Source organism: Nymphalis io, chromosome 12 (assembly GCF_905147045.1).
Source record: "Nymphalis io chromosome 12, ilAglIoxx1.1, whole genome shotgun sequence".
Lineage (NCBI taxonomy): Eukaryota > Metazoa > Arthropoda > Insecta > Lepidoptera > Nymphalidae > Nymphalis > Nymphalis io.
In genome coordinates this window covers 8,916,337-8,939,172 of record NC_065899.1, presented here as the reverse complement: position 1 = coordinate 8,939,172, position 22,836 = coordinate 8,916,337, and the positions used below count along the sequence as shown (strand labels likewise).

Sequence of the window (22,836 nt, the reverse complement as noted above, 5' to 3'; positions counted from 1 at the left end):
GTCACGTTTTCAATTCAATTCGTGTCACTAAAGCTTTCTTGAATTCTTAATTTTTGTTCGTAAACTACAAAACTATTATTATAGACTTCTAGCTACTCGTATATCTGACTTACTATCATTAAAATTATAAAAAATCAAAAACAGTCACTTTCATATTTAAGGCTGATTAATATGTGTTATATTTTTAGACATTGATTATATTCAAAAAATATTATCTATATTAAACTCGTTATGATTTTTGTAAAAAGCATTTATTAACAAGTAAAAAACATAATGTATAATGTACTAGCTAATGTAAATATTTATGTAAGTATTTGCTTAAAAAATTAGCTTCTTATAATTCGCTACTACCGTTTGGTGATGGTATAATTTACTTGGTTACAAACATCTGCCAACTTAAAGTTTAGTTTTGTAAAGTTTAGTCAAATACTTGAACAAATACAATTAAAATATTCATCAAATTACAAACTAATCTCGGAGTTCTGAACAAGGTGCGGCGTTTTTTCACGCCACAACAACTATGCCTGCTGTACAAAACACAGGTACGGTCTTGCGTGGAATATTGCTCGCACTTTTGGGATGGCTCCGCTAAGTACCTACTTGAGGCCTTGGACCGGTTGCAGCGACGTGCCGTACGCATTATTGGCGACGTAAAGGTCACAAACACCCTTGAACCTTTACAATTGCGTCGTGAGATAGCAGCACTGAGCGCTTTCTACCGACTGTATCACGGCGAGTGCTCTGAGGAATTATTCTCTCTAATTCCTGCTTGCCCCTTCCTTCTTAAGTCCACGTGAGCTGGTTCTCGATGTCACCGCCTAACTGTGACATCAATTCCATCGCGAACAAAGAAATTTGGCAACTCCTTTGTTTGTCGCACTTCCAAAAAATGGAACTCCTTCCCAGCTCACGTGTTCCCCTCCTCTTACAACCCGGGTTCCTTCAAACGAGGCGTGAAGAGGCATCTTGCGGGCCGGCAAGGCGAAGGCAGCTAGTGCAGAACGTTTTTCCCGTCTGTACTGGCCGTCGTCGCATTTGGACTCTACTACCGCTTACCATCAGGTGGAGTAGAGTCATTTGCCCTCCCGGCGAATAAAAAAAATAAAATAAAAAAACTAAATATGTTTAAAACAAACGCCGCTAAAATAACTTAGTGTAATGAATATATTCTATTAATATATAATTAGTTTAATTGTAATATCTTTATATACATATCTTTATTAAAATATAATTCGCTGTACATAGTTGTACTAATAATAATGATTAAATTAAGAGACGGCAACGATGTTTACTTTATTTTATTCAGGACAGGTTGAACATTAACCCAGATGGTTCATTTTAAAATCTTCTTTTGTGATGTGTAATGTAATTTTAATTTTGGATAACTGTTACTTCGAAAGTAGTTTAATTTTCATCTAATAGAAAAAGTGTTTATGTTTTCACTAGTATAAATATTATAAAATAACGGGTATATATTAATATATATTTTCTAATCTAAACGAGTAGTTGGTGAAGAGAAATATGAACTCTTGGGCCTTAGCTTTGAAATCGGATTTTTTTTAAATTTTTTTTTTGACTGGTCTTCAAGCGCAAAAGTATGACGGCAAGCTTGAATAAATCAATGGGCATTATCGATAGTGTTTCCTTGAACATTATTTCGCGAGCTCACGTTTATTTCCCTAGTGTGTAGTGGTATATTTACAAGCTAATAAGAAGAAATTCAATTTTAAACTAGCTACTTAAAATTAGTTGAAGCTTATACTAGCTTTATTAATAAAGAATAATATATTTAAAAAAAATACTGGGCAAAGGTATTTTTAAGTCGATGAAAACAAGGGTTTTTATTTCTAGACTGAAATTTTTTTTTTTTTTCATTACTAGCTTTTAAACAATTCTTGATCATTATTTATTCTTATTAAAAGAGAGTTAGAGTAAATAATTTATTAAAGAATTACTAGCAATCCTGTTTTCATCTCTACTTTAGGTAAAGGGGAGACGAAGAGAACAATTCAACGGTTACGGGTCACGGTTAAATCTGCAATCCTTACATTGCTACATTGAATGTATCAACTAGGAAATGGCATTAATTCAAACCGTATTACATCAAAACGTCTTTATGTCGAAGCGTCATTACGTCGAATTTTACTTACGATGAAACGTGCCTCCGTCGAAATATATTTACGTCGAAAATTGTTTCATCGTATTTTAATTGTGCCAAATCTCGGGTGCGGCAGACCATTAATTACCATGGATTAAAACGTCTCGACCTTATCAACGAAAACTTTTGAGCTTCAAGCCAGGAAGATTATGCTAATCTTAATACTTTGCCCTAAAGGCGTTGGTCAGAAGCAATCGCTTTGCATAAAATTTAGTATGTAATTTGAACCATTTGCAGTACAAAAATTTAATATAAACATTAAACAAATTCAGTTATGAGTACAAAACATACGTTTATATATTATAATTATATAAAGAAATAAGGCGCTTAGCTAATGTATATATAATAACGTTTTCTACGTGTTCGGGTTTTGCTGATCAAATTTCTTCTATTAAATTTTAACTATATTCGAATAAAGTTCTTTTATTAACAGAAATCAGTACCGTGTTAAAACAAATGTATTTTTTTAAATATTTAGTCCTTTAGTATTTTTTAGAAAAAGACTAATATTTTCTTCAAACTTTCATCTTCCCAATATTTTTACAGATAGTTTTGTTAATACAATAAAGCCCGGAACCAAAAAATTTCAATTATCATATTAGTATGAAGAATGATTGTACGAAAAATATGATTTATTAAAACAAAATTGTACCTTATTTTATACATTCTCTTTATAAGCGAATGAAAATGTTACATTTGAAATACACATTTCTTTCGTCTGTGTTCCGTGGATTACAGCGTCGGACGAGCTAGACTAAAACGACCTTTAATATATCAAGTCTGACTGACGGACGAGATAACATAGCTTTTTAACTTACTATAGCCAAGAAGGGTTGCATATTTAATCTTATTTGTTTATATCTATGTATTACAGATGTAGTTTTGTTTGATTTGTGAATGCTGGTATATATACGATTACGATATATATATATATATATATATATATATATATATAGTTAATGTTATATAGCGAATCGTAGGCACTATATTGAAAATCTTTAATGATTCTAAGACAGTTTCATTAAGAAGTTTCTCTGTTTAAAGCATATTTTTTAACTTATCCAGATGATTAAAAATATTTTTGTATCGCCTTTTATTTAAAAACCTTAAGTCTTTCAGGGATTTTATTTAAATGTTTCGAATTGTTATACCAAATTTTATCATTTTTAAGTACTTATTAATTAAAAGAAAATACTTAAATATAGGTTTGTATATCTGCTCCATATTTATATTGGAAATATGTGTTACATGCTTTAATTTTCCGTTTTACTCTTGCTTTGTTGTTATTTTTAAGCTTTTATTTTTATAGCAAATAAGAGTAATTGTGTTTTAATAAGCATGTAGTGTTTATTTTTATATGATTTTATAAAATCTGTAAATGTTTTTTAATTGTATGTATATTGTAAAAGTCCTTGAATTTGATACAGTATTGTTGTGTTCAAAATACTCGATGTCAAATATTTTAAGTTGGTCTCTTAGCTAGAGTGAAATGAATTTTAACAGCGACACCTGGCTTTAATAACTGTAAGAATTTAAATCGAAATTAAACTCTCATTCAGTGTGCGCGTGGAACGTTCTGGAATTATGTGTATTGAACCATTGTTTATTGAATATCAAATTTTATCACCTATAATGTGTTCAAATCCCACTTAAATTCTTGTACTACATGTAGGTATATACCTTTGTCAAATCGATATATTCCAGTGGACAAGTGGATATTAATTAAAGATCGCGGGTTCAAATACTGTAATCACATAATATTTTTGTATGTGCTTAATTTGTTTTTAAAATGTATATTATATACATTCGATTTTCAGTTCTAATCCAATTTGAGATTCGGTTTCGATCTCCATGCTCTATGATTTGCAGCGGTATAATATACCTATTTTTCACTACGTAGTAGAAACTTTCGGAAAGGTACTTGGTGAGGTGGAAACCCGGGTTATGAGGGGTTCTTACCCACTAAAACCACCGCGATGGCCGTCTTCAACATGGGTCAAATGTGTTGCGGGATCGTGTCAATATAACGCATCCCCCTCCCTTGGCTCGGGCTCTCCTCGGAGGGCGAACGTGATCTCGCCCTCTTCATACTTCTCGCTAGTGCGTACGGCAGCATGAGGCCATCTCGGCTGCCATTTTTCTCAGGGATAATATAGGTAATACACCAAAATGGCGTTGCACGGAACGATTGTAGATAACAAGAATAAATTACCTAAATATTTTTTACTATAAATCCAGATATTTGAACCTTATAGCGATAGCAAACGGCAAATCTTTATAAAAAAAAAACCAAATTTTTTATATTTCAGAAACATTACTTTTGAACGAACTGTTTTATATGGAAAACGTAATTCGCTTCGATAAATACATTTTATCAATTCTTACTGCAGCCTTTTATTTGATTCATTTTATCAGTTTTGGTCGAAAACAATGGATTAAGAGTTTGGTTAGAAATCAAACCAATGCAATTGCATATTTTTCATATTTCACAGATATTTTTTTTCAAAAGTGTATTATTTAATATGTATAAATAGTAATTTATTATTAATAAAATAATAGCGTTTATATCTATTATTGCTTGAAAATGCTTCACATATTTGTTTAAAGCACACGTTATACAGCAGTATGTACATTCCGTTTTCAACAACACAACAACACTTAAAACGTCGTTATTAGTAAACTCGCTTGCTTTGAACAGACAACGTAAAGTTCGTTTCGCATATAAACAGGTACTTTAGCAGACAACGTCGAAATAAGTTCATTCCAAAACAAAACACAGTCAAAGCTTTAATGTTACATGACGTTGCCCTATGAACATCGCTTGTTCGGCTATTTACGTTAAAGAAATTTTAATTTGTAATTTGTCAAGATTACAACAACTGTAATGTTGTGCAAAAAGTGTGCTTATCATATAATTACTGGAAAATTTGATAGTGCTAAGTGGATTTTAGTTTGAAACGTTAAGCAGACTTATATATTCCCCTCTCCTAGGGGGAACAAATTAGGATTATGAGTGATATATATATATATAAACATAACTCATGTTCTTTACGAAGTAAATTATTTATGATTACATTTTTTTGTTGTTCTTTAAATTCAATTTAAATAAATTCCATTTTAAATATTCTTTAAATTTCATTTTAAATTATTATTTAAATTTCATTTTAAATATTCTAATGTAATATTTAAGACTCTCAGTGAAGACGCATCGTTAATAATTTTAAAGGTATTTACTAACGAAATGCATTTACTATGGGCATGTTTAGTGTATTTATTAAGAATACGCAGTACATTACAATCAATTTACGGATTTTTTTAAATCAATAAGTAATAAGTGAGAAGGCTTCCACATTGTACAGAAACTCTTATAAATTATTGTTTTTATAAAATATTGTTTTAAAATAATCGTATACATACGTGTCTTATTAGTAAGTCCTAAAATTATACTCTACAATACATGTTGAGATCTACAATATATATGTTTCACAGCATTTCATTGAGTTTCCATCTCATCAACTCATAATGTTCGTAGGTACCGAGGAACGATGCGTTATATTTCGATGTGTGTGTAAGCGTTAAGCCAATGCAATTGTCGACACAATGGATGTAGTCATTACGCTGATGCTGCAGATCTATAATTTATGCCTAATGTCAGAGATGACATTTCTAAAATCGAAGGGAATGTTTCCATTTATTACATATATTAAGTCAATGGTTATAAGAGATTACTAACAATGATTATAGCTGTATGATGTATAAAAACTAAAACTTTCTTATTTATAGTTGTTATAAATTTAAAAACAGGAAGAGTTTCGCCTTTCCGGAAATTAATTAATTGAAATTGATTTGTTCATTCGCTTACTTTATAATAAATTTCATATTAAGATATACAACAAATTTTAAATAATTAAAAAAAATCCAAAATATTGTACTCTATTTTGTTATTTTAAGTCCGATGAAAATAACTTGTAAATTGAGTTCTCTTTACTTTATGTTTTGTCACTGTTAACCTTAAGGAAGCTATGTTCAGAATATCTTAAAACATTTTGTTTATGATCGTATACTTAAGTATTATATAACCTAATATTATGTATAAACAAACAAAAGCCTATGTAGTATTGAACATGTTTTCTCCTTAAAAATATTATTGACTCCAAAACTGGTACATTTATGTGAAAAAAAAACAAACAGATTCGCCTTGTAGATTGATGGTTGAACGTGATAGATAGATAAATATAACAATAAATGTATTAATTTAGTTAACTTAATAAATAGGTAAATAACATTATAATGTTAAATATATATAAGCTATGTATATATATATTTATAGAATAGGAAGGCGGACGAGTATATGGGCCACCTGAAGGTTAACCATCGCTTACATCACCAATGCGCCACCAACCTTGGGAACTAAGATGTTATGTCCCTTGTGCCTGTAATTACACTGGCTCACTCATCCTTTAAACCAGAATACAACAATACAAAGTACTGCTGATTTACGGCAGAATATCTGATGAGTGGGTGGTACCTACCCAGACGAGCTTGCACAAGCTCTACCACCAGTAAATATATAAGTATATTGGATAATATTAATAAAACACTAATTTGAATCATCCGTCATTCAATATAAAATACTGGGAACAAGTGTAGAAGCTCAGATGTGCCCTGGCAAGCGGCGTGTATTACTAAGGTACGATAATTGTTTTCTTGTATAATATTATTGTCTTACTATAGTGTGATTATAACAGTTAAGTATTGATTTAACCTTTCATATGTCACAATATTATTATATATACATTATTACATAGAAAATATCTACGACAAACGCATCAGTATAGTCGTAATTGCGGAATACTGTCTTATGAATCTTGCAATAATGAGAATAACAGCTGACGCCGCACACTGCCACAAGTGTGGTTTGGAGGGAACCAGCGTTTGCGGTATTGCCGAATACCGATAAAATATTGGGAGAAATACGAAATAATATTTAAGGAAAGTATTACGAAAGGGCGGTACGATTTTTATAAATAATATCCAGGTTTAATACTTTTAATAGATAAGTAATGATTAATACTCATAAAATTTTAAGTAGACAAATTAAAGACATGCAGTCTAAAAGATTTAATAATTTCATTATAATTTTTAATTCGCTTCACAAACTCTTGAAAGAATGTCGTCGCGAAGCGTGATTTTACACCGAAATTCTTTTAAGAAAGGTACAAAGGTTTTAAGACTTTGAAAAAGTTGTTTCCAATTAAGAGGAATTGGGGAGTGATGTACTGAAATAATGAGGACTGAGTTCGCCGAAAAGAAGCAAAGATTTATTATTACACAGCCATGAATCAAGGGTAATAACTTTTGTAATATAAAACATTAAATTAAAACCGAATTTTCATTATAAAATTAAATATAAAACTACAGTTGCATTCCTACTAATTTTAAAACAATAATCATAGGAGATTAATATTATCAACGAATGTTACAGATAGACCTTGGAAAATAGGAGTCATTATGAAAAGACTTCGTTTGGCGGTAATAAATTCTTCCATTTAAAGCAATTCCTATTGACCAACGTACCTTTTTACTCAAAAGATCAAAGCTACTGTTTTTTGCATATCCAAGATTAGCAATTGGCATTATAAATTAACAAGAATGCAGCGTTGAGAACAGATCCGATCTCCAGTGATAAAAATCCGACGGTAATCCACATAAAACAAGCGAGCCAAGGGATTGACATTAACAGAAGATTGGTTTCTAGGTATGCCAAGAGTAGGTAAGAGTATAACTGGTGGTAGGGCTTTGTGCAAGCTCGTCTGGGTAGGTACCAGCCATTCATTAGATATTCTACCGCAACACAGCAGTGCCAAGTATTGTTGTGTTCCGGTTTGAAGTGAGTGAGTGAGTGAGTGAGCCAGTGTAATTACAGGCACAAAGAACATAGCATCTTAGTTCCCAAGGTTGGTGGCGGTGGTTAACATTTCTTGCAATGCCAATATCCATGGGCGTTGGTAATCACTTCTTTCAAGAATTAAATGGCATAAAATATACTCTCAATTAATACACGTGATGAAATACTTAATTTGTATATGTGACAAGTTTATTTATGTAGTAGTAACAGTCAGTGAATGTTCTACTGCTAAGGCATCCTCTCCTTTTTTGAGGAGAAGGTTTGAAACGTAACCCACCACGCAGTGAGTTGGTGGAATACACATGTGGTAGAACTTCAGTGAAATTAGCCACATGCAGGTTTCCACAAGATGTTTTGCCTTCACCGTCAAGCATGAGATGAATTATGAACACAAATGAAGCACATGAAAATTCAGTGGTGCTTGCCCGGGTTTGAACCCGCGATCATCGGTTAAGATTCACGCGTTCTTAGTTTACCACTGGACTATCTTAGCTTATGTGTATAAGGTGTATATACAAATATTTGCAAGTTTATTTACGATACAAAAGATTCAAATATTTTATCAAGAGTGGTTTGTTGTACTATAATATTTTAAGGTCCTTTTTTGTTATTTACCTCAATACTAACAAGTTAAATTGACATATTTACTAAAAAAGCTATATATATGCTTCCGAGATATATAAAAATGTATAGGTAATTCTTTTTTATCAAATAATAACTTCCATTTTGATTGTCAAATGTTAGACTCCTACGCGATAACACACTGATGTTACCTAAGTGTTCATCTCCATGACTACGTTCCTTGTACCAAAACTCAGGATATAAATCAAAAGTTGTTTCTAAGAAAATGAAAAGTATTGTATTTATATGAGGTATTATTATATTTTGATATATAAATGAATAAAATATTTTGATATATAAATGAATTTGAAATTGAAATATGTTAAGCTTTGATATTTTAAATAGATGTTGGTGTTGTAATAATTTTACTACAGCGTCAGAAAAATGTATCGGAGGTGTGCGACCACAAATTCCGTGACGGGAGATTTTTATATATTAGATAACTTTAGACTTGGAGCTTGGAGCAGCAAATTACAATGCCATTTGGTGTCCACCAATCTACTCATATCGTAGATCTGACACCAACAGATTTTTTCACGAATACTTTTTACTACTACTACTATTCTAGTCACGGAAGTCAAGTGAAAAATATACAGAAATGTAACCAATAAAAATATACATTATTAAAACACGTTTTGAGTTAAAAAAATCGCAAGGAAGTTCGTTCCTGACGGGGGTTCCCCCGACCTCACATTTTTTATAACGGTCTTCGGTTCTATCTATATGTTCACGCTCATCGAAAAAAAATTTTAAATCAGTACAGCATTTTTTGAGTTTGTTCATTAGAAAAACTCAAATTTGACTCTTTATAATATCAGTATATATATATATATATATATATATATATATATTATTACGCGCGAGCGAAGCCACGGGCAACAGCTAGTAATAGTATGAAAACAATAATTACCATCAAATTTACAAAATGACGTATTTTTTAAAAAAAAATATGTACAGAACATTATAATTTTAAATATAAACATTAAACAAAAACTATTACAATATTGCAAGGTCTAACGAACGGCAACAATGAGTTTCACATTAAATAGCCCATTATCAAGTCTGTGCACACTCGGTTATCGGAAGCAGCTTGAACATTTGGTCCTTTATTAACTGTTAGCATATTTAACAAATTTTAAATGAAATAAGTAATTTAACAACAGTTTCATCATAAGGTCTATTAATAACGATAAATTAGTTTTTCAGAATTCATTACATAATTTCCATAACAAAAAAAAATTTGTTCCATATAATATATAACTAGTAATTAACATTAATTGAATTTCAATATTAACGCTCCTGTATCATGACATCAAGGATATCTTCATGTTTAATTTTTTTTTTAAGTATTTACGTAGTTTAGGAAAACCTTTTTTATCAGATAGTATAACTAGAGCATCTGTTTTACGGCAAGTTTCTTAAATAAATTTTTAAGGAATAATATTTTTGTACGTATACGTTCATCTTCCATATCACTTAAGCACAATGGAGCAATGTTTTAATGCTGTATATTGCAGTTGAATAGGTAATGATAATGTTTTTACTGGTGGTAGAGCTTTGTGCAAGCTCGTCTGGGTAGGTACCACCCACTTATCAGATATTCTACCGCAAAACAGCAGCACTTGTTATTGTTGTGTTCGGGTTTGAAGGATGAGTGAGCCAGTGTAATTACAGGCACAAGGGACACAAAATCTTAGTTCCCAAGGTTGGTGGCGCATTGGCTATGTAAGCAATGGTTGACATTTCTTACAATGCCAATGTCTAAGGGCGTTTGGTGACCACTTACCATCAGGTGGCCCATATGCTCGTCCGCCTTCCTATTCTATAAAAAAAAAAAAGTTGCCATAAATTAAAAAAAATGTTTCGACCACACTAAAAATCTAAGCCTACACTCAAAATGATCGTATTAATTTATAAAAATTTCACGAATTGAAAACCCGTTTTAAGTGGACGAGTAGAATCCATTAAGAGCTTTAGGCTTAAGTTTCAATTTCATTTATATGCAAGATCACACACTTCATACACCAACATAATATTTGTGCTATAAAGTGCTGTACTGTTTAATTAAGGACTACTTAAATAATTTGGAAAACAAGATGATCTAAAACATATTCTCATGCTTAATCTCCTATAAGGGTAATCAAATCGTAATAATAAATAGGTTTTTTTTAAAGAAAATTGTATATGAAAACGAACAAAATATTTATTTGAAACAATTATGTTTGCAAGTCATCTCTCGATGTCACTTTTCTCACTATAAATTGGTTTCTTGATTCGATGATTCGTGTTCTCGTATCAGAGAAATCTTTACGAAAACTTTTATTCATGAAGGAAGACGAGAGTAAATTAATTACCTGATCGTTAGTAGTCAACTAGTTCCTAGGTCTTTGTAAGAGGTTTTAGACGAACACTGCGTTGGTGCTTTGATAAATGTTTTATTAATTACACTTGCTAATTTCTATGTAATGCTATAAAATTCGTTTGTTTTTAATAACACCATTGGTACTTAGCGGTCAAATACATAATCACATAGTTTCTTTTTTTTTTCTTTCAATAATAAAGAAATTAAATGTATTTATATTTCTATGCACTATAAAATCGACAGACTTACTACAAACACGTGCTTCTTTTGTTGAGTAGTTACAAAGACTGCTCTTTGGTCTAGTGGCTTAATGTAAGACTGCAAACCCCCTCCGGGTTTCCCTCTTGAGTTCAATTCCCAGGTCGGGCCAATAAAAAAGTTATTGAGTTTTTCTGTCAGAAAATTCTCAGTAGCAGCCCGGAGTCTGGAAGTGGAAGTGTGTACACTCCCGTGCCTCGGAAAGCGCGTAAAGCCGCTGGACCTGCGCCTGAATTCTTTCCGATCGAGTTGGATTGCCATCCCATCGGATTATAAGAGTTAGGAAATAGAGAGTGCACCTATGTTTGCACACACACTTGTGCACTATAATATCTCCTGGGTAGTTGGCTAATCTCTCTTGAGATTGGCCGCCGTGGCCGAAATCGGTCTGGAGGACATTATTATTATTATTACAAAGAATAGGTATAATTTAAGTCAACGAATTTTTAGAGCTATACAAAATGCCTATTCTTATTTCTATAATAATATTAAAAGAGATTATTTTGAAACATTATTTATTATTATGATATTATCACACACTCAGTGAAGCGGGCAGATAATAACTAGTTTTCGTATGTTAATCATAAAATAAACACTTCATATATCTTTCAAACTAATAGATTTCTGCGAAAATCTCCCAAACGTATAAATTAAACATATAGAATGTATATGAAGCCCAAAGTCTTTGAAATATATTATTTTGTTTTTATCCTATCGGCCCTTATCAAATGAAGGTTTTCGTTGTCTAAGAAATAAAATATAAAAAAGCATACATGTCACAGTAATTTGCTAGTTCACCGAAAACTGAGCTATTTATTTATATTGTGGATTTCATTAATTCCGTTATACCGCAAAGATCTTATCGCTTCCTTTGTGTGTATAATCAAATAAATATCTTGTTTTCTCAATAAAATGCGACGCCAACATAAATAAATACAGCGTTGATTTAATTAATTACGAAGAAAATATTGACGCACGGCTTCCTTCAGCTGTTTCATTCTTATTACTATTTTATATAATAAAGGATAATGTGATAAATGTATTATTTAATTCTCTTATGTATTCATTTGGGAATATTTGATAATGGTAATTAAAGTACGTCAAAATAACACAACTGCTGAATCATAAGCGAACTAGGTAATTATTGAATTAAATATAGGAACAGTTACTGGTATTTTACTTGATTAATTAATATTACTAGGATCGACAACTTATAGTGATTGCTATGGATTGGAGACCGTTAGCTATGGTCTCCACAATGAAATAAATGATAACATATGGATGTTTAAAAAATACTAATTGTATATATTTTTGTATTCTAGTAACAGTAAGTGTTTTTTGTATTATTTTTATTTACCAATTCATATTTACTTCATTTATTGATCGGTGAGCTCTCGACATGTTTCAAGAAGATGTCATCATGTATAAATAAGTACTAACCAGATTAGTTCATAATTATAATGTGTCAGTATGTATAAGACGAAAGTCTTCAACCAATGCGTCTTACCTGCCATGACATACGGTGCCGAAACGTGGACACTAACTGCGGGACTAGTCCACAAATTCAAAGTCGCTCAGCGTGCTATGGAGCGAGCTATGCTCGGAGTATCTTTGAAGGATAAGATCAGAAATGAGATTATCCGGAAAAGAACCGGAGTCACCGACATAGCTTGCAAAATTAGCAGGCTGAAGTGGCAGTGGGCTGGTCACGTATGTCGTAGAACCGATGGCCGTTGGAGCAGACGAGTCCTAGAGTGGAGACCGCGAATCGGCAAGAGCAGCGTAGGGCGCCTGCCACCCAGGTGGACCGACGACCTTAAGAAGGTGGCGGGCACCAACTGGATGCGGAAGGCGTAGGACAGGGAGCTTTGACGCACCTTGGGAGAGGCCTATGTTCAGCAGTGGACAACAATTGGCTGTTGATTGATGTATATGCCTATTTATAAGATTTCAATATGTAATTTTCTTAACGATACAAAGTTATAAAATTGACAAGTTGTCTTAAATACTAATTTAAATGTAATACGAATTACTAGCGGTCGGGTTTTGTAAAGCCTGTCTGCCTAGTTACCATCAACTCATCGCATACAATACAGCCCATTTTTTTAATTAATTTTCTCGCAGTGGAAACCTTCAGTAAGGTACCCGGGTCCCATGGGTGGAACAAGGTAATGTGGGATTCTCACCCACTAAAACCACTGCGATGGCCGTCCTCAACACGGATCGGAGAGGCTGCGAGATCGTGTTGATATAACACATCCGCGGCCTCTCAGCAGCGCGGAGGCCATCCCGGCTGCCGTCCTTTTTAGGGCCGTCTGAAATAAGACACGCGAGGCCCTCACCTTACGCATCCACGGCCCCAGGGCTACGCTCTATCTTTTAAACCCCGGGCGTCTGGGCTATGAGAGGGCCGAGACGACGCCGTCGTCGTCTCCGCCGAGCAGGATCGGCCCTTTCCCGTTCCCACCCCGCCCTCTCTTTCTGGACCATGACGGTCTCACAGAAGGAGGTTACGGCCTTGCCACGGCCGCGCCACAGTGGTGACACATTGCCGTAGATTCGTCTGATCTTACACAGGTATCCTCCAAAACAACCGTATCCGTAAGTTGCGTAAGTTGGAAGATGACTCGTCGCTTTCGTCTCATACAGGCTTCGAAGGCTGGCAGAATATTTCCAAAGACTCGTTTGCGTGCGTACCGTTCTTCACAGAGACGGTTGCGCACAGTCGCAAGAGCCCTCCGGTGTTCCTGCCGCTTCAACACCACGAGCGCACTCGAAGAGGGCGCGATTTCACTGTTCTTGCGGTGGATGCGGGTCTGTATGACACTCGCGTCCATATCCACCAGAATATCCAAGTGAGCTAGGACGGTTGCCGCCTCGTAGGATATCGTGCGATATCCCTGCACTATGCGGATGGCCACTCTCCGCTGCGAACTTTGGATCTTAGTCCTGCAGTGGCGGATGCCCGTTAGCCTGTGATACCAAACGGGTGCCCCGTGGAGGGCCATCGATCGCACGATACCGGCATAGAGGCGGTGAGCTTCCTCCCTCGGTCCCCCGAGATTAGGCAGCAGTCTGTGCGTGCCACCCGCTACCTTTTCGATCCGGGGGGCTAGGCGCTCGAAATACTCCTCGAAGCCCTAGCGACCATCCAGGGTGAGGCCCAGGTATTTCATGTACCTGGCCACCTGGACGTATGAGTCACCAACGCGGACGTGCGAGTCAGGCTGTTCCCTGCTTCTCGGCAGTTTATGGAACCATAGCGCCTCCGTCTTATGGAACGTGATCCGAAGGCCCAACTCGCAGATCTTTTCAACGACAATGTTCACCCCGAGCTCGGCGAGCTCTTTGGTTTTTTCAAAATCCTCCCCCATTGCCAGCACTAACGTGTCGTCTGCATAGCAAACGATGCTGACACCTTCAGGGAGAGTGACGTGCAGGACAATACAGCCCATATAGTAACCAAACGGCAATTCTTAGAATTGTTATGTTCCGGATTGTAGAGTGAGTGATCCAGTGTAACTGCAGATACAAAGGATATAACGTTTCAGTTACAGGTTAATGTAATAAATATGTAATATTTCTTATTGTGAAAATTTTTATATGCAGTGGTGACCAAGTCCAAGAGTGGTGAGTGGTGGTTACTATTAGGTGGTCTGTTTATCCGTCTGTCTACCTTTATAATATACGATTAGACTATTTATTATGATTAATTTATATACTACTAGTTTTCGCCCGTGGTTTTTACCGTAACTTCGCTCGCGTGCTAGAGTAAGTGAGGCAGGTATTAGATACAAAAAGCCTATGTTCTTGCTTGGCGGTTTACTTGCTTCATACCAAATTTCCTCAAAATTAATTCAGTAGTACAACCGTGAAAGTGTAACAGAGAAACAGAGTAACTTAGTTACGACCACATTTAAAATATTAGTGTAGATATTCATAAAGCCACGCTACCGCTCACGGAGGCGGAACAGTGAAGTTTAACGCGGATGAAACCGCGTGGAAAAACCATTTTTTTAAAAGTGAGATATATCTAATCTGTTTCTTAATAACTACGTACTTTGCCTTAAGGTTCTATCATATTTAATTGAAAGGAATGTTTTATATCTTGTTACTTTTTAAATTATCAGAATTTTTAATTACTACTACTACTATTATTGTTAGACAAAATTTCCTTTCAATGTATTTTTAATTAAATATGTTATTCAAATCACTTAGTATATTATTTCAGATCATATACTTAAATTCAATTTAAATACCTTTTATTTGATACCTTTGATCTTAAACATTTCTTCTGTCCTTGGGGCTTATAATTAAACAATGACTTGGGCAGAATGATTAAGTAATTTAAACAGCTCAGCTATGTTCAATGAAAATGAGACAAAAGATAAGGTTTCTTTTGTAATCAAGAAATGATTAAATAATTTGAAACATAATAAATCAAAAGTATTTTATGAAATTTATTAAACTACATAGATTGGACATAGTTGCTCTGTGATTCCGGCAAATTAGATAACAAATCAAAATCATAATATTATAAGCACGTTGGAATCGTCGTGTTACTCGTACAGAGTTAAATATACAGCTATTACCCGTTAGGAATGAAGATTCTACCGAGAAGACCCAGCGAGAAACTCAACATAGGTGTTTTAAATAAATACAATTAATTGTTATTCATTATTCTGTATGAAAGCTACGAATACTAACTCCACACTTTTTCATCTTTAAAGTTTAATGTTTTTGTGATTAGACCAAGTTGAGAACTTCGCCTCAAATGGTCGGTGTTTATGAGTCGACTAAAAATTTTTTCGTTAGCCGTTTTGTCCACTCGTTTGGTGACGAGGAACTGATGATGATGATGTCCCCTTAAGCGATTTCACTATTTGCTATGGCTACCAATATTTTTAATGGCCCAAGTTGACGCGTTAAACCAGGATCTTGGGATCTGCAACCCTATATTTAGCCACTAGAACAAAAAAGCAGTCAACTAGGAACTAAAATACCAGCAAAATAATTCCCAAGGAGGGTCGGCGGCAGGCAGACGGCCGGTCGTAAAAGTCTGGCAAATCTTTTATTCATGCAGGATACACACACTTCGCTAATTCCAAATAAATGACAATACCACCTGAATCATGATTGTATAAATTTTTTACTGCGCATTATCAAATTAACTTAAATATAATATTTTAAGTATAATGGGAAAGATGGTATATAAACTCATAAATAAAAAGTTTTCTGTCCATTGTAATTGCATTGAAATTACCAAACCAAATATAAAAATTAAAATGTTTTTATATATAATAATACTATGATAAGTAGAATATTTTATAAGATACATAAATATAAAATTTACATAATATATTAATAATATAATTGGTCATGGTATATGTTAACGTTAGGTTTTTATCGAGTGAGATTCTGCCGTTCCACGATTTGATTTACTAATTAGTCTTGTTTGCGAGTTGTACTACGAAACTTCTACTAATTAGGAGCCGACAATTAGTAGAAGTTTACAATTTTAGTCTAAGTGATATAGCTAATTTAAATTTAGATTGAAATGTATAAAACATTTGCACGTTTCACCTAATTTTAACTCATTGGGTCCATTTATGATATATTACTAATTTATTAAATACATGACACATTAAACAATTACACCCCGTCCTATTGTCTCTACTTGTGACAAGAGGGCTGATTCATTCTTTATCCAGATAATAGGAATTTATATTCAACAGGAAAATGCGGCTAACCTTCTTGTCACCATTCCACGTGGTCATTTGTACAGTATCTATTTAGACTTTTAGTTGTCAAACAATATAACTTCCTAATGTAAATAATAATCCTTGGATATATTTCATTCGTAAAAGATCGAAGTAGCAACCAGTGAATGTTCCGCAAGAGAATGTACGTGTGTCAGAATTTCGCTTTAATGACAAATGCTACTATATTATACATAATATATGCAATAATAACCTCCAGTAAAATAACAATAACATTGTTTTTACGACTTTAACTCCATAAAAGGGCAGGAAAGTTGACGATATTCCATATCAATATTTTGATGAACATTCAAGTTTACATATATTAACAATATTCGTTTTAAGATATTATTGTGTAAGACAAAATATTAAAATGTTAAAGCAAGAATATCATAATTAAAATTAAAGTAACTTTTATATCTTGTTTTTCGAAAAACAGATAGTCTTGTAAACAATTCAATACTGTTGTAATTTAAAACATCAATACTTAAGTTAACTCTTAAGTTAAGAGTGTTGGAAAAAAATGTAATAGTAGTACTTTAGAAAGAAGTGTTCATCCAATTATTTTTGATCGACAATATTTAAATTACAGCGCTAGAATGAAAACTTGGAGATACAAATTAATGACAATTTTAGTTGTAAAATGTACGCAATTCTGTCTTATGATTCATAATTCATTAGTGCTTTTCAATAAACTATTATAAACACATAATTTCAGAAGGTTGTATACTAACTTAATTAAAGTTTTATTTGATTAAAATTCTGAAACATTCAAGGGCTGGTATTAAGATTAGTTTTACTTTATACGAGTGATTTAAAATTAATGTTAGGAAATCGACTCATGTTTCTTTAATTTTTGTTTTAACTTTTCTATAGTCACCGAAAATAATGATATGGCAATATAGAAAAAAAGTATGAATATTAATTTATTAAACTAGTATTGTATAATATGAAATTCGATTAAATTTCTTGTGTACTGCACACAGTTACCTTGTGTTGCCTGTTAATATTTCCCGCTGCTGGGCTTGCACTCCTTTTTGAGGAGAAAGTAACTAAAATAGGTGTGTCCTTTTCCCCTCACTTTAAAAATCCGATGGAGTGGTAATCCAAGGCGACCGAAAAACAATTACGACCAACAGCTTTATGTGTTTTCAAGTAAACATATACCAATGTATAAGCACTGGCAACCTCTTATTTAGATATTAAGAATTAATTTTAAAGCATCGAATATATTTTTTGAGCCTGCGACCTTGATCTGCAACTTTATAATCCAGTAAGTAGTTTGTTAGTTTAAATTGTAAGTGTAAAAATATGTTGTTTGTTAGTGTAAATAGTAACGTTACGTTATTATTTATATAGCTAAAGCGTTCCAGCCCAGAAGTCTTCTCATGATAAAGAAAATTCTCGAGCAGTAAGGAGATTTATTCGGATTAATTCACTACGTCGTTCCAATGAGGATTATGTCAGATTTTCCACAACACTAACAGTTTTCCTCTGTTCGATGTTTTTATTAACAGCGTATAATAAATAAATATTTATTTTAAAATTAAAAAGCCCATGAAATTTTCATTAAATAAATTAAGAGTACATTTTCTTTAACCCTTTTTTTGCTAGTTTTTACTGGTTGCGCTGTTATGTACTATATAATTTATTTATGAAGCGAACCTGTGACTAGCTCGTACATTCGTCTGATGTTACAAATGTATCAGAAATGAATATATAACGCAATTAGTGTTTGCTCGTGCTCCGCTTATCTTAAAGGTTACTGAAGGAATATTAATGGAAATTTTATATTTGCTGGATCATCTGGAAGTTATTGTGAACAGTGAACAAAAGAAAATGCTTGTCATAAACAAGAGCCGATGCTATGGTTAAGATTTAAGTAACCACTAAACTGTTTACATAAATCTTAACCATAGCTTGTGAGTTCAAATCTGGATTGAACTCTAATTTTGTTATATGTATTTATTCAAGTAGTTCATCTCGTGCTAGGCGCCCTCATAAAACCAGTACATAGGATATCATCTCATAGGACCAGTGTGGTGAAATAAGCTAATTTCTAAACCAAGTTGAACTTTTACGACATCTCGTGATGTATCGAACTCTGAAAATATAATGGAAATTAAGGGATCCTTGAGCTTCATCAGTTTACGAACAATTTTAGAATCTATTAAGACTTTTGCCATTTGCAACTTTTTCTTTTAATTTGATTGATTGATGAATAATTAGTTTCTCTATTACAGCAACATTGCTTCTTCATTAAGTATGCTTTGGCTAAATTTTATTACAAAATTTATGACTTGCAAAATGTAGTTTTCACAATTATTGAGATTATATGCTAATAAAAAACTATCAAATATGTATATATGGCTTCATGCGGGTGCTCGAGAACTTTATTAACAGCCTGTGAATGTCCCACTGCTGGGCTAAAGGCCTCCTCTCCCCTTTTTGAGGAGAAGGTTTGGAGCTTATTCCACCATGCTGCTCCAGTGCGGGTTGGTGAAATACACATATGGCAGAATTTCAGTGAAATTAGACACATGCAGGTTTCCTCACGATGTTTTCCTTCACCGTAAAGCACGAGATGAATTATAATTACAAATTAAGCACATAAAAAATTCAGTGGTGCTTGCCCGGGTTTAAACCCACGATAAAGTTAAATGTTAGTATAGATGCTTAATAAGTATATATGATATATATGATCTACGAGTAAATAGTACAGAGTGTGTTCGAAATTCGCATATGTTTTACACATATCTATGTCACACCTCACGATTGCTATACAATATTACATTCGCTTATTTTTACAACAATATACATATTATAAAAACTAACAGAATATTGTTGATGCTTTTCATATATAAATAAGATAATACACACAATTAATTTAATTTAAATTGAAATTTAAAAGCCAGGATTTTTGTCAATTATTTCCACTTTATTATTTCCGCTCTAAATGTAATATCTCAAAAAATACAATTTCAATTTAAAATTTATAAAAAAACATTCGAAATTTCACTTAACATCTCGTCATTATAATTATTATAATCTCGCGACTTACTGTGTAATATAATTAATTCAAACTTACGTTTTGTTCTCATAGTATGTCTCATAGTAATATCTTTTTATATTGACTCATTCATATAATTGTGTGGTATCTCTCGTGTTTGGGACGTTACTAAGAAAAACTTTTATTTTTAGGAATAATGTATCGTAGCTGTTAATTATAATTTTCAGGACTTGAATCTTAAGTTACAGTTGTCTATTTAGTTTCTTATGTCTAGACATCGAACTCGCGAACGAAGTATATATTCAGTACACATTTCAATAACCAAAAAATCTAATTGTAATACAAAAGAAGCAATTTTCATTAATAACTTTCATCTACAGGTTTGTAAGTTAATTCAAGAGTTATCCGTAAAGAAATTTACTCCGACCTTTCATTAAACTTTTGATATTTTATCGACAATAGCTTTTCAAAGAATCATCATTGAAAAGCTATTGAGTAAGACCGCTCAAATAATATAGAGACAAATTGGATAAAAGCCAAAAGGCTTCAGTTTCGGCTGTTTGAAGTTTTTATTAAATGATACTAGTTTTAGTTAGTAATATTATAAAGAGGATATTTTTGGAATCATCCAAAATTCGCTTCTAAATTTAGAATAATAACAGTTCTACTTATTGCTTGATATACTAAAATATGATTTTATTGCAAGTTTCAAAAAATTAGCATGTGCATATTTATTGTTATTGTACTTACCTAGTAAGTGCGAGAATTAATAAAATCAAGTATCGAAATCGAAATACTTTAATCAACATGGAAGCATTACGCTTACTTAATATTTATTAAATATTTAAATTAGGCTGTTTAAACTTGATGACGTGATCGTACAATCCTATGATATAATCCTAGACTATGATACAATTATTTAAACACCAATTATAAACATAAGATTATATAAAACTAAAAACATATAAACTTGTTTAAACTATCGCTACGATATAACATTACCATATAAAAATGTTAAAGTATTTTTTTAAACTTAAAACTTACTTGTAAATTACAGAATATAAACCTTGTATATAGTTTTCCACCCTTTAAGCAGTCTTTAACTTTACACTACAAACACTCTTTCAGAAACGCTAAATGGAACTTTTCTAAGAACAATATATTTAACATAAGCTATAGGAACGCAGGTCCGGGAGGCAGCTTTGAAAATGTTAAAATTATTTAATGCTGCTAGATTATTATTATTGCTTATAATATCTATATAATTTTTTTTATTATAAAAAACTTCCAAATAAACTTATCTTATAAAATCTAAAATATAACTTATTTATGTAGGTTTAAAAGCACTTGAAAGCAAATATGACACATTTTTTTACTAAATTTGAATTGATAAAATTTTATAAAATGATGTATTTTAAAGCTGATTGTTGTTATTATAATTTTTATATAAAAGAGTGTTCAACGAGTAATTTCATTGAATATTTTTTTTATTTATTATTAAAATATATATTTGATTTTTTTTATGTTCTACTGTATTAAGAACGATGTAACAAAAATCCTATTGAATTTATCCATACATCGGTATTACAACACTTATAGACTTAAACTATACAATAAAAAAAGAACAAAAATTAAAAAACGACAAAAGAGTAGGTACTTAGCAAATAAATAATGTTAATTTTTTTTTACTTCATAAAGTAGCGATAAGCGGATTACCGCGGTGAAATTATTTTACTTTGTTTTTTTTATGTATTGTTGAAATAATCAATTATTGGTTATTGATTGTACTTACTATTAGTTTTAGTATTAGTCAGCAATTAATGCAGAAATAATTTAGTTAAATGTTATGGCTTTTAGATATTTTATTTATACTTTGTACATTTGCTAACGACCAAATTCAGCACGACTGGCGGATTGACGATTGTTTGTTTATTAGTCATATATAAACTATCAATTTATTAAAATATTTAGAATAAGCATACAAAATAAATAACTATAAAGAAAGCAACGCTACTTCCCGGACCACATCGCAAGCTACAAAATGCTACGGAAAAGTTAGTAAAAATAATTTATGTTTTTATTATCCCTAGCCGGGATTCCTTTTAATGCAACAAATGAGTGAGCGAATGGAACGCTTGTGATTTCTACTAGATTCATTCAACACGACTGAGTTTCTGAGTACTGTGAGCTTACAATATATTTCTAGCTCAATGGGAAATTAAACAAAAAAAAAAGCGTGTATAGGATTTTTTCTTGTATATAATAATACTATGTTTCCATGATCGTCAAAGTACCGTGACTAATTTTTAAGACATTTACTATATTAATTATGCTTTTCATTATTTGACTTTTCTAAAAAGGTGAAGTTTATAACATTTATGCATGTATTGTTACGTCCGTGGTTTTTTCTAAACACAGCGCTCAATACATATTTCGTAAAAAAGTATAAATATGATTAATGTGTCCTATCGTGTGTCTTAATCATTGTCTTAATCAAAACATTAAGAAAGAAACGACTGAGCGATTTGGTATTATACGGTGGAAATAAAAACACTTTTTTTATGGCGGCTTTACATTACCCACAAGCTTATAACAGAATCTTATCTCGTATGAGTGACTGACTTTTTGATGTTTATTATTATATTATTTTAAAAAATCACTTATTGTACATCTACTAATAACTAAAGTTCTGGTACGGATATTTTTATATTTAACAACTTAAACTGTCTTAATTTTACTGGTGGTAGGGCTTTGTGCAAG

The 22,836-nt window shown here is 32.4% G+C and overlaps 1 long non-coding RNA gene across 4 annotated transcripts in view; it reads right to left on the bottom strand.

The window, feature by feature from the left end:
* The window catches only part of LOC126772449 (uncharacterized), a 254,732-nt gene that overhangs the window by 44,922 nt on the left and 186,974 nt on the right, over window positions 1-22,836 (bottom strand). The window contains exon 1 of one of the 4 annotated variants that reach the window (XR_007669655.1): window positions 949-988. The exons of the other annotated variants lie outside the window; for them this stretch is intronic. This is a non-coding gene — a long non-coding RNA (uncharacterized LOC126772449). Of the gene's footprint in view, window positions 1-948; window positions 989-22,836 lie in introns of those variants that run through there. 4 annotated transcript variants of the gene reach the window in all.